The sequence below is a fragment of the Anser brachyrhynchus genome, assembly GCF_964034855.1.
Source record: "Anser brachyrhynchus genome assembly, chromosome: 29".
Classification (NCBI taxonomy): Eukaryota; Metazoa; Chordata; class Aves; order Anseriformes; family Anatidae; genus Anser; species Anser brachyrhynchus.
The window spans coordinates 1,064,611-1,075,544 of NC_137722.1; positions in this window are offsets into that span (position 1 = coordinate 1,064,611).

The window sequence follows — 10,934 nt, forward strand, 5'->3', positions numbered from 1 at the left end:
CCCCCCGGCAGGTGGCGGTGTTGAACAGCACGAAGCCGGCGAGGGTCCCCCTGCTCCTCAGTCAGAGCCTTTGGGGTTCCTGAGGGAGTCGTCGGGGTTGGAAAGGCGAATTCATCCTGGCCGGCCGCCCCCTGCCACCAGCACCACCGAACCGTGTCCCCAAGCACCACGTCCAACCTCTCCTTTAACACCCCCAGGGACGCTGACTCCACCACCTCCCTGGGCAGCCCGTCCCAACGCCTCACCACTCTGAGAAGAAATTTCTCCTCATTTCCAACCTAAACCTGCCCTGGCACAACTTGAGGCTGTGCCTTCTTGTCCTGCCATTAATTATCTGCGAGAAGAGGCCACCCCCCAGCTCCCCACAACTTCCTCTCGGGGACTTGGAGCAAACAATCACAGAATCCCAGAATCACCTAGGTTGGAAGAGACCTCCAAAATCACCGAGTCCAACCTCAGCCCTAACACTAACAAGTCCTCCACTAAACCATCTCACTAAGGGCTACATCTAAACGTCTTTTAAAGACCTCCAGGGATGGTGACTCAACCACCTCCATTGGAATGGGCAGTCCATTCCAATGCCTAACAACCCTTTCAGTAAAGAAGTTCTTCCTAACATCCAACCTAAACCTCCCCTGGCACAACTTTAGCCCATTGCCCCTCGTCCTGTCACCAGGCACGTGGGAGAATAGACCAACCCCCACCTCACTACAGCCTCCTTTAAGGTATCTATAGAGTGCGATAAGGTCACCCCTGAGCCTTCTCTTCTTCAGACCAAAACCTCCTGCCCGTTTCTTGCTGTGTCTGCACCCATGGGTGATCTGCAGCATTCACCCGGGGCAGCTGAGCAGGTGTTAAGGATGCAGGAGGCTCCCAAGGAGAAAATTCGTGCAAGGTCACAGCAGCAGGATCGCTCCTCGCCAGCTTGTTAGGGGGCCGCCCATCTGCCGTGTCCCTGGAACGCAGCCCCAGATGGGGAAGGGGCCGGGGCGGCTGCCAGGGCTTCCACCCCTGGGAACGGGGCAGGGAAGACGCTGGGAAGAGGAGGGAGGCCTTGGCTCCAGTGAAAAACGTCACAGGACACAGGATTTCCTCCAGACAGCGCCAATATAGAAATGGCATAAATCCACTTCCAGTGTCTTTGTAAACCTAGGCCACGATATCAGTTCGTCTACATGGGAAGGACACGGCTGAGCCCATGGGAGCTTGCATCTTTTATTCCGTGCACTGCACATTTAATATTCACATTGCAGCAGCATCATATTCACGTTTAGAGCATCTGATTGACAGAGAAAGGGCCAAATCTCACCTGCTGAAAGCACCGAACACAAGATATCACACCTGCGTGTGCCTCAGCTCACTGGTGTAGCACACACCCAGTGGAGCAGCAGCACAGGGCAACGGCACAGAGGGGATTCCTCCCAGGAAAAAAAACACTTTGAAACCATTTTGCTTTAGAGCAGCAGGGAAAGACTCCACAAAACTTATTACAGCAAATTTAAGGGAGCAGGGATTGTATGGGGATTTTAGGTGATCAAGAAATATTCTATTAAGAAATTAATACATTCTGCAGTGGACTTGGGTTTGGGTGAAGGGTCCGGTTTTCAGCACTCAAGACTCGAGATCCTCGTCAGTACAGCGCTGCTATGGGCTGCTGCGCCGAGCACCCTGCAAGGCAGCCCAGAGCCCACTTAACACTATTACCTGCAATTACGGTCTAGCAAATCGGGGGTGTTTAGGCTAGAGCCAGTGAAGTAATCACGGTCCATTGAAGAGATTAGAAGAGTAGCACAAGCTGTACTATAAATTGATGGTCCAGCTGGCAGATTCTGCAGGTATTTCACTGACCAGCACGTCCAAGACTCACAGCTAAAATGAAAGAAAAGCAAAACAAGGTAAATAACTTTAAGCAGAATAGACGAAAAGTGACTATTTACAGACTGCAGAATCTATTGTGGAAACCCCTATCTTCTGCCAGGGCTATGTGACTGCAAACCACCGGGGACAGCATGAGAGCAAACCATCTTCAGATTGTTATTTATTATGACATTTGGCCAGTCCTTGTTCCTGGTAGTTACAGGATGGAATTGATAACCTCTTCTTCATTCTTATCCGCTTCACCCACCAGATGTAATCAGACTTAGCACTTTTCATCTTCAAAGCACTTTGCAAACATTAATTCATTAATCCTTATGCCCCCCTGTGAAGCAGTTAAGTATTATCCCTGTTTTACAGGCCTCTTTATCTCCAGAACCTGTCCACTAATTTTTAGTGTATCCATTGCTTTACCTTGTGATGTCAAAGCAATAGAGAAATCGTAGCAGGAAATAGTTAGGCTCGTTTTCAGACCTGCTGAATACCTGCACATCCCACAGGAGCTCAGGACTGCTGAACCCAAGCCCTAGGTCTGCCCTGCTACTGCAAGATCTCATTAATTAATTGACATGCCCAGCCAGGAAAATCCTTGGTGCCACAGACATCGGTCAAGACACTTCCAGTTTTGGCAGAGTTTTTACACACTTAAAACCTGCAGATGGGGTAGAAAAAACAGGCCCTTTCTATAGAGCTAGTAAATAATTCATTTTGTCACAGTAATTGTCTTCCAAGGGAGCAATCCAGATGTGACAATTCAAGAAACAGAACAAGCTATAATCAGATAACCTTTAATACCTATTTGAAAGGCAAATAGAAACGATTTTGTGTTTACACCACTGTCAAGTTTCTTTCCTGTTAGTCAACATCTTCTGTTAACTTACAGGAGGATGGCAAGGCCAACAATTTTCCTTGAACTCTGTCCAGAGCTGCCAGAGAGCCTGCTGTCTGGCTCACCGCTCTTCTCCCAAAGGCCCTCTCTCGACAGTTGATTTTGGAATCATAGCAGAAACAATTGTGCCTTCTGTCCGTGATGTTGCAGAGCAGAATGAATCGATGCACACACTGAAATGAGATGTTGTGCTGTGAGAACAAATGAAGGGCATGGAAGAAAGCTCCTTTTTTATGGCAGTCATTTGCTCAGCTTTGTAGAGTTGGGCTAGAGAGGGATTTATGTTTTGTTATTGGTCAAATTATCTGATTATGAGTAGATGCCAGTAAAAACTGGGATTTCCTGCTACCTAGCTTTCCTCTGCTCTATTTTTGCTTGCTTTGAGTGCACCTTCTGAATTTATTATTTGCTCCCCTGCTGAGGAGAGTGATCCGGTGGCACGTGGCATCTCAAGTGCACCTTGCCTGCTCCTCCAGAGCAGTAGGCATGCCAGCAGTCAGGAGGGGCAGGGGCAAGAGGAGGGCTGGGGCACATCCCTCCAGAACCGCGAGCAAAGCCTTTCCCATGCACCAGAGCCAACAGGCCATTTTCAGCGCCTGCTGATTTCACAAGAGGAAACTCCACCTCGAAGTAGCGCTGAGGGCACAACATCAGGAATTTGTCCTTAAGAGGCCAGAAGTTGAATGTTATAACCACCAGGCAGACTGATGAATGCGAAGGAGCAATACCTATTGTAGTCAGAAGCCTGGAGCGGCTGTGCTGGCAAAAAGATTAATTACCTCTGGGTGTGAGCTGGAACCGCAGCACACCCAGCAGTCCTGAGGTTTTTGTTACTGCCTAGCAAAGTTGGAAATGCTGCTCTCTCCCGTATCGCACTGAGGCAAGGATTCTGTTACCCTTTTCCTACGAATTTACCTCAGTTCTACCCTGTACTGGAATGGTCGTTAGCCTCAGCCACAGCTGAAAACAAACACTGGGTATGCGAGGCAAGAATAAAACGTATTCCTCCTGGTTCTGGTGAGGTCCCTGTACAGCAGGAGCTCTGCCTGCCCGTTAGGCTGAACACCAGCCTACCTGAGGTCGGACCCGGGGACAGGGATGATGTTCTGGGCTCCATTAACCACGACATGCCACCAACCAAAAGCAGAGCTGATGCCAGCCCAGCTACGACACCTTTTGGCTCCAGCGCTCTGTCCCAAGGCAAAAGGTGCTAAATTTGATCTGGTTACTACACCCTTGCCACCATCACCATTATCAGCGAGGAGTAAATAGTGATAAATGGTGAATAAACATTGAGCTGGCGGCACCGTCTCTGCCCCAGCTCTGTGGGTGCAGTCCTTCCGGACAGCCAGCGTGCCTCCAGCAGCTGCAGCAGAGCCTTGGGGACTGCAGGGTGTTCCCAGCTCACAGCGCTCCTCGGTGGCTTGGTAAGTGTGTCAGAAAAGGCTGGTCTCAGCAAGCCCTGTTGGAAACATCTGGTTTTAATTCTTCTTGAAAGCTGTGACATTCATTTGGACACCAAACCACTTTCCTTTCATCTATCCGGAGGACTAACCCTGTGGCAGAGCAGCTGACTTTCTGCCTGCCATTACAGTGTGCTGACTTTCATTACCCTGCAGGAAGAAAGGGGTCACAGAAGAGCCAGGGCCGTGCTTTTTGCAGGAGGAGAGATCTCGGGAGAGGGCGGCCGCTCACAACTGACACTTTTTTCCTGCTCGCCTCCCTCCCTAGAGTTCTTTTCAAGTTGTTTCAAGGCATACATTTCTCTGTCGACACGTCTCGAAGGGGCTCAGAGTCCAGCTTAGACCTGATTTCCCTCTTAATTCACTCGACTCTGAGAACCAAAGCACTTGGGGAACAGACAGATGTGGCATGCTGCCCCAAGTAGGAAAGAGAGTGCCTTTGTGCCGGAGGGAGGAGCCGTGTCTATTTAGAAATCTCTCAGCTGAGGATGCTGAAGGCTTTGTGGACGGGCTGGCACCCTGGGCAGGAACCTGGGACAATCAGGAACACAGAGGCAGAGGGGTTTCCTCAAGAACTCCTGAAAGATCACTGTGGTATCAATAACTGAGGACTCTAGCAAGGGGATGATGTTTTGAACTCTAAAATGTGTTATTGTGCAGCAGAAGAGGCCTAAAGCAAGAGCACTGAACGCTGGAAAGATCAGCCGCGCCATCACATGATCCCATGTAACCACAGAGAAGTTTTATCCAAAGCCAGCGAGACTCTTGGCTCTGTTTCTGGGTCTGAGCTCAGCAGAGATTGTGCAGTTGCATTTGCACAAACTTCCATCGATGCTGAAGTAAATGGGTTGGCTTTCCAGGCAGAACCGAGTCCCACCGGCGTGGGATAGGTGCCTCAGGCAGCCTCCGAGCCGATGAGCAGCAACTGCTAGGTCTCATCCCAACACACTTCGGCGCAAGGCAAACAGCACAGGGCTGCAGCTCTAAGAGGCAGCCAGGCAACAGCACTGAACAATCAATTTCCCTTGTCAGACTGGCTACGCCCAAAGACTTGGCAGTGCTGGAGTGTATAGACTGTGGCAATAATATTAAACAAAACAGCTCCTCTCATCTGCCCACCCTCCTTCCCTGCTAATGGGCCACCCTCTTGAAGCTGTCACGTTTAAAAGGATTTACCTTTTTATTTAAAGTGCCCATGTAAAAGCAATATACACAGGGAACGGCCGGACAATATGCCGTGGTGTGTGTTCACAGCCCATTGTCCAGCGCTGCCTGGAAGGAAAAGTGCTGTGCTGTGTGGCAGGAGCACAGGGCTGCTGAGAGCTGAAGGAAATTCTTCTGTAGCTTAGGCAACTCTTTTGGTACCTAAGACTTTCCCTCCTTGCTGCTCCAAAATTACTTGCAGGACAGCCAGGAAACACACCAGGGTATCAAGTTATCAGGAGCTCACCTCCAGTAACCCGGTGCGAGATAGCTGGAGTGTCCCTCTGCCTCCTTACTGCTTCAGCCAGGACTAAGACTTCCTGGCAGAGGAGGAGGGAGTGAATCATGCGGCAGGAGAGAGCTGGAGCAGGAAATACAGCTGCCAGGCTGACTCAGCACGGCTTCCCTCCTGAACCTTGAACAGATGGGAGCTGGGAAGAATGTTAATGTTTAACTCCGCCAAAAATCCCCTCTTTAGCAAAAGGCACGCGAGACTCATCGGCTTCTCTATCAGGAGACGTTCTGCTTTGCCAGGAGCCGGGCTGGTGACAGTACCTCTGTGACCAGGTCAGCAATTGTGCCTTTCAAATCAAGTCCAAAGGGCCTCACGAGCCTGATATGCTCCAGGAAGGAGATGGATAAAATCAGTTTATCTCTGCAGGCCTGCACTTCGCCATGCGCACCAAGTCAGGAAGATGGACCAACACCATGAATACATACTCTTGGTAGTTGTTTGGGGAATAACATTAGCAATGATCTTGTCTAAGAGAACATTCTGGAGCCACCTGCCACCCTGCTTTCTCGCTCTCCAGCAGTATTTGACCCTGCAGAGAGGGCTCGCAGCCTGCCCTAGCTTGGTAATGCTCTCCTGCAGATTAATCCCCCAGCACAGTAACCAGTAACTAGAAAGGGGAAAGAGGTCAAGGGGAAGGCAAGGATGGGCTCTTTGGAAGAACGTGCATCAGCTGAGCTGGGGTGATGCACAGTCAGATTTCACCTTTCCTTTACTGCCTCTCTTTCTCCACCTCTAATTCTTCTTCCCAAGGGCATTTACTTCTTTGCATACCTGTCTTGGTTTGAAAAAAATAAAACAAAACACAACAAAACACACAACAAACATAAAACACCTAAAAGGTAGGGCTAAAACGCTAGAACTTTAATCCCAGCTCTGGTACTGGTTACTCAACGGCCATTTCAGCTTCCTGTTCCTCACTTAGCCCATTGTAAAATGGGGATGATTCTTCCTGAGCTTCTAGTAATGCAAGAATCACCTAATGAGTGTTAATTAGGAAGATTCAAAAACAAATCGATAGATTACTGACTATGAAATACACGCTCGTTAGAGAATTGCTTAGCAGAGCCTCTCGGATAGGAGCCCGCATTTGCAAGCTCCAAAGGCCTGAGCTTCAAGCACTGATGCCAAGGACAGCCACGAGCTGCCAGGGAAGGGGGCTCCAAGAACAGCTCGGCACTTCTGGCTGTGTCCCCCAGAGAATATCCAACCCGCGGGGAATCTATTTGTCCCTTCCATTTTCTCTGCAATAATCTGAAAGGTGTACAAAAGGGAAGAAATCCGTGACTGTTCGTCACACAGATCCAGTGTCTTTCTCAGTCCCCAGAAGTGAGAAGTGAGAATGAATTCTGTAACTGAAGAGAAAGAAGCAGCCGTGAGGGTCTGGGAATGAAAGCGCTCGCAGTAAGCAGTTGCGTGGTTAAAGTTACCTGCAGACAAAAAAGGCCTTGGGACACGCTGGGGGAAGAGATCGGGCTGTCCTGGGGGTTCTGCTATGGAGCGGCGCTGCCGTACTGAAGGCAGGTTGGATTCTTTCACTGTGAAGTAAAGCAGCTTTTGCTTTATAAGCCTCCAACGTGTAGAGGGAGAACAAAGCGTGCATCTGTGCTGAGACCTGAATTGTACAACACTCACCGGGGGGCTGGAAAAGAGGTAAGCAGCAAGGCGACAAAGTTTACTGCTCCTGCAGAACTACTCAGGACATCCAGACCGAGAGGCAAGAGCTAGGGAAGGATCCCACAACACCCAATACCTGGGCAATTAAGCTGCATGCGAGACGAAATACTAATGGATACACAGATGCTGGGGCAAAGCAAAACCTACCTGTAATTATACAACGTGGGGTCTAGGTTGGCTGCTGCCACTCAGGAAAGAGCTCATGGAATTATTATGGGGTACCCAGCTATGCACTCACTGCTGGTTAGAAAACACGAAATATTTTTTAAATACATACATATTAAACATGGAATTTAAAAAAGGGGAAAAAAAACTTGCAGTGACCTCGTAGGATACCATCGCATTCTTTTTTTATCGTACTGTACTTGCAGGGTTAGTACCTAGGTGTGCGGTTGTTTTCTCCTTAGCCGAGGTGACACACGTGCTGCTGAAAGAAGCGATCCTGGAGCCCTGAACCGTCTGCTTGAAGGAGAGCTTGGCAAGGCCTCCAGGAGCCAACGGGGGCACTTGTGCTGTAACGTATCTAAGAGATATCAGCTCTCATCTTCTGGCTTTCTGTACAGCCTGAAGCTTCTGCTCTTCAGCCCCACAATCGCCACATCTAATACCACATCACAGGGATGTGAGGTCTCCTTAGAAGAGTTATGCCATGCTACTTTAATGGTGCATTTTTCTATTGCCTTGGTGTTATTAAAAAAATGGGGGGGGGAGGGAGGGAGGGAAATGTAAGGACTGATAGGGTATGTTTGGAAGCGAAGTAAAATTCCAGTTTAATCACTGATTAAACAAACCAGTGGTGCTGTTGGGAGGGGTCACATGAAGTTCACTGCTTGGGTGGAGATGTTAAAAAAAAAAAAGAGAGAAAAAAAAAGCCATGTGGGTGTTCAAGCACTGTCCATAGCTCCAAGTGTTTCTTCAGCAGCTGCCTTACCCTCTCTGCTGGTGCTGGGCCTCTTCTGTAGGAAGCTCGGCAGCCCCAACAATCAGAGAAATCAGAGAATGCAGACTCCCTCAGGAAGCGCTGCTGCGCCAAGAGATAGACCCTTAGATGAAATATCAAAAAGGGAGGACCGAATAGACAAAAAATATTTCTTTGGACTCTCCTCTCTGGTATAAATCTGCTAGCAGAACGGCATTCTGCTGCTCTAAGAGTAACGCTAGAAACGATGCCGGCCCTGGAAAGCAACAAATGCCATTCACATGTTAATAATTACACCTGAGATTATTTCCTGGAACAGGTTGTTCATATCCTATTGACTCCTCACCCTTTCTGCCTGCAATTCTCAACAATCTCTTACCAAATCAACACCAAAGCCCACTTTAAGCATTCTAAATCAGTGAGCTCAGAGCTCTCAGCTGCAGCTCAGGAAGGAGATCCCAGCGTTGCCATTGCCAGTTCTCTGAAACCACTGGCTCAGGACGCAACAGCAGCCAAAAAAAGCCAGCTGAACGTTGGCTGTTTTCAAGAAGGATACCAAGGTGAGGGCAAAGCCCTCGTTTTGCCATTACAGAAATCCTCAGTGCGCTCATAGCCGGAGCATAGAGAGTGGCTCTGGTCCCAACAGTTCAAGAAGAACGTGATGGAGTTACAGAGGGTCCAGCGGAGGGCAGGGACCAGCTGCCTTCATAAGAAGCTACCAAAAAGTTTCAGACTCGCTCCTCAGTGTAGAGAAAAGGCTTAGAAGGATCACACTGAGGTTTGCAAGGTTCTGAAGGCAGTAGAACAAGCGAATAAAGACTTTGTATTCACCAAATCCCCATACAAAAGAATGAGGAGGCACACCTTGGAACTGGAAGATCAATTGAAAGAAGAAAGTATTTTTTGACAGAAGTCTGGAACCTGCTGTTACAGAAAACTGGAGACGCTACCAACGAGTTTAAAAGAGTCTGCATAAATTCAGGAGCAACAGATCCGTAAAGTGCTGCCAAAAGGGCAGGGGCGCACCCTTTAGCCTCTCTAACCCATTCGGTGTGCTGTGGAGGAAAGCAAGGACCCAGGCTCGTGGGCTTGCCCAAACAGCATCTCCTGTTGCCACCACTGGAGACAGGATACTGGGCTAGAGGTGCCACTGCTCTGCCCCAGGAGGATGTTTTTAACCTTCTAAATTAAATCCTGAAAACCTCACAGTTAATTAAGTCAACGTGGTATCTTCCAACTGCTGCACTCATCTGCCTCTCAGCCCGTCCTCGCTGCTGTGCGCAGCGCCTCATGTTACAGCGTGGCCTCATTTAGACGCACACTAATGCTACAAGCAGCTCTGCGCAGGCAGATCCCTTTGCCACATGCGGCTCTGCTGAGACCAGCAGCGCCAGAAACCGCTGGAGAGAGGAAGCTGCACATGTGGCACAGGCACCAAGGGTCAGGCTTTAAACTTTGATGTGCGGCTTGACTGTCTTTATCATTATTTGTCACCGATTTTGATCAGCAGTGTGTGAGCTGTTGTAGTGACATGCATCATTTGATATCCTTGATAATTGGACAATTAAACTTACAGATCCTACCACAGTACGCTTTGTATTCACAACATTGCCAAAGAATTACTCCATCATGTATACGTAGCTCTTAAAATGATCATTTTCTAAGTATATATTCATAGAGAATGAATAATAGAGAGTGACGATTTCTCATTTGAAAATCTCGAAGTCTATTGAAATAACACCACTTTCTGTATCACCCTTAGTCAAAATAAACCACTAGAGCATTTCTGCGGATGAGGCTGTACGTTGGTGAAGTGGGAACCTCTTGCTGTGGGTGCCTAAACGTTGGCATCTGGTGTCGTTTGAGATACTCTGTGGTGTTCCCATCAGCCAAAAAAGGGGTGAAGCTGGTCCGGAAGGGGGCATGCCTCCAGTGGTCCCGTGTCAGCCCTGTGCAGATGTCTCATGTGTCTGAAACAGCAGCAGGCACTTCTGCTTAGGCAACTGAATGAAGCTTGAAGCGTCCTGCTCACATAACCTAAATAAACATGCAATTTCCTGTACAAGTCATGCCTTTAATAACAGCACATGCAAGTTTATCTGACGTGCTCTAATAAGTGGCACATCTGCTCCACCTGGACATGCCTCCGAGCCTCCAGTACACAGATCCCTATGCTGTTTATTCCAGCTATGAGGTCTGTAATTTATAAGGTGTATGTATTTTCTGGGCCATAATTCAGGCTTTTTACTGTGATGAATAAATTTCACGTGTCAATGCTGAGATTACTGTAAAAATAATACTAACATTAACTAATCACTTCCTGCCTTAATGGCCGTGGCATCTGGTGAAGACTTACGAGCAGGTCCAAAAGCACAGAACGAGAAGGCTGAGAATTTGGGACAGCTCAAAGTAGAGGCGAGCTTCAGCTACGATAAAGGCCACATTAAACTCCTGGTCCAATTAACGGCAGCGGTGGTGAGGCTGGGTTATAGCACTAATTACATTATTTTTTACCTCAGGAATCTGGTACTTTACATGTTACGGAGAACAACAAGGAAACGAGAGAAGAAAAGCACCTACAGCTATTCCTCAAAGTACGTTGCTCAGATAAACATC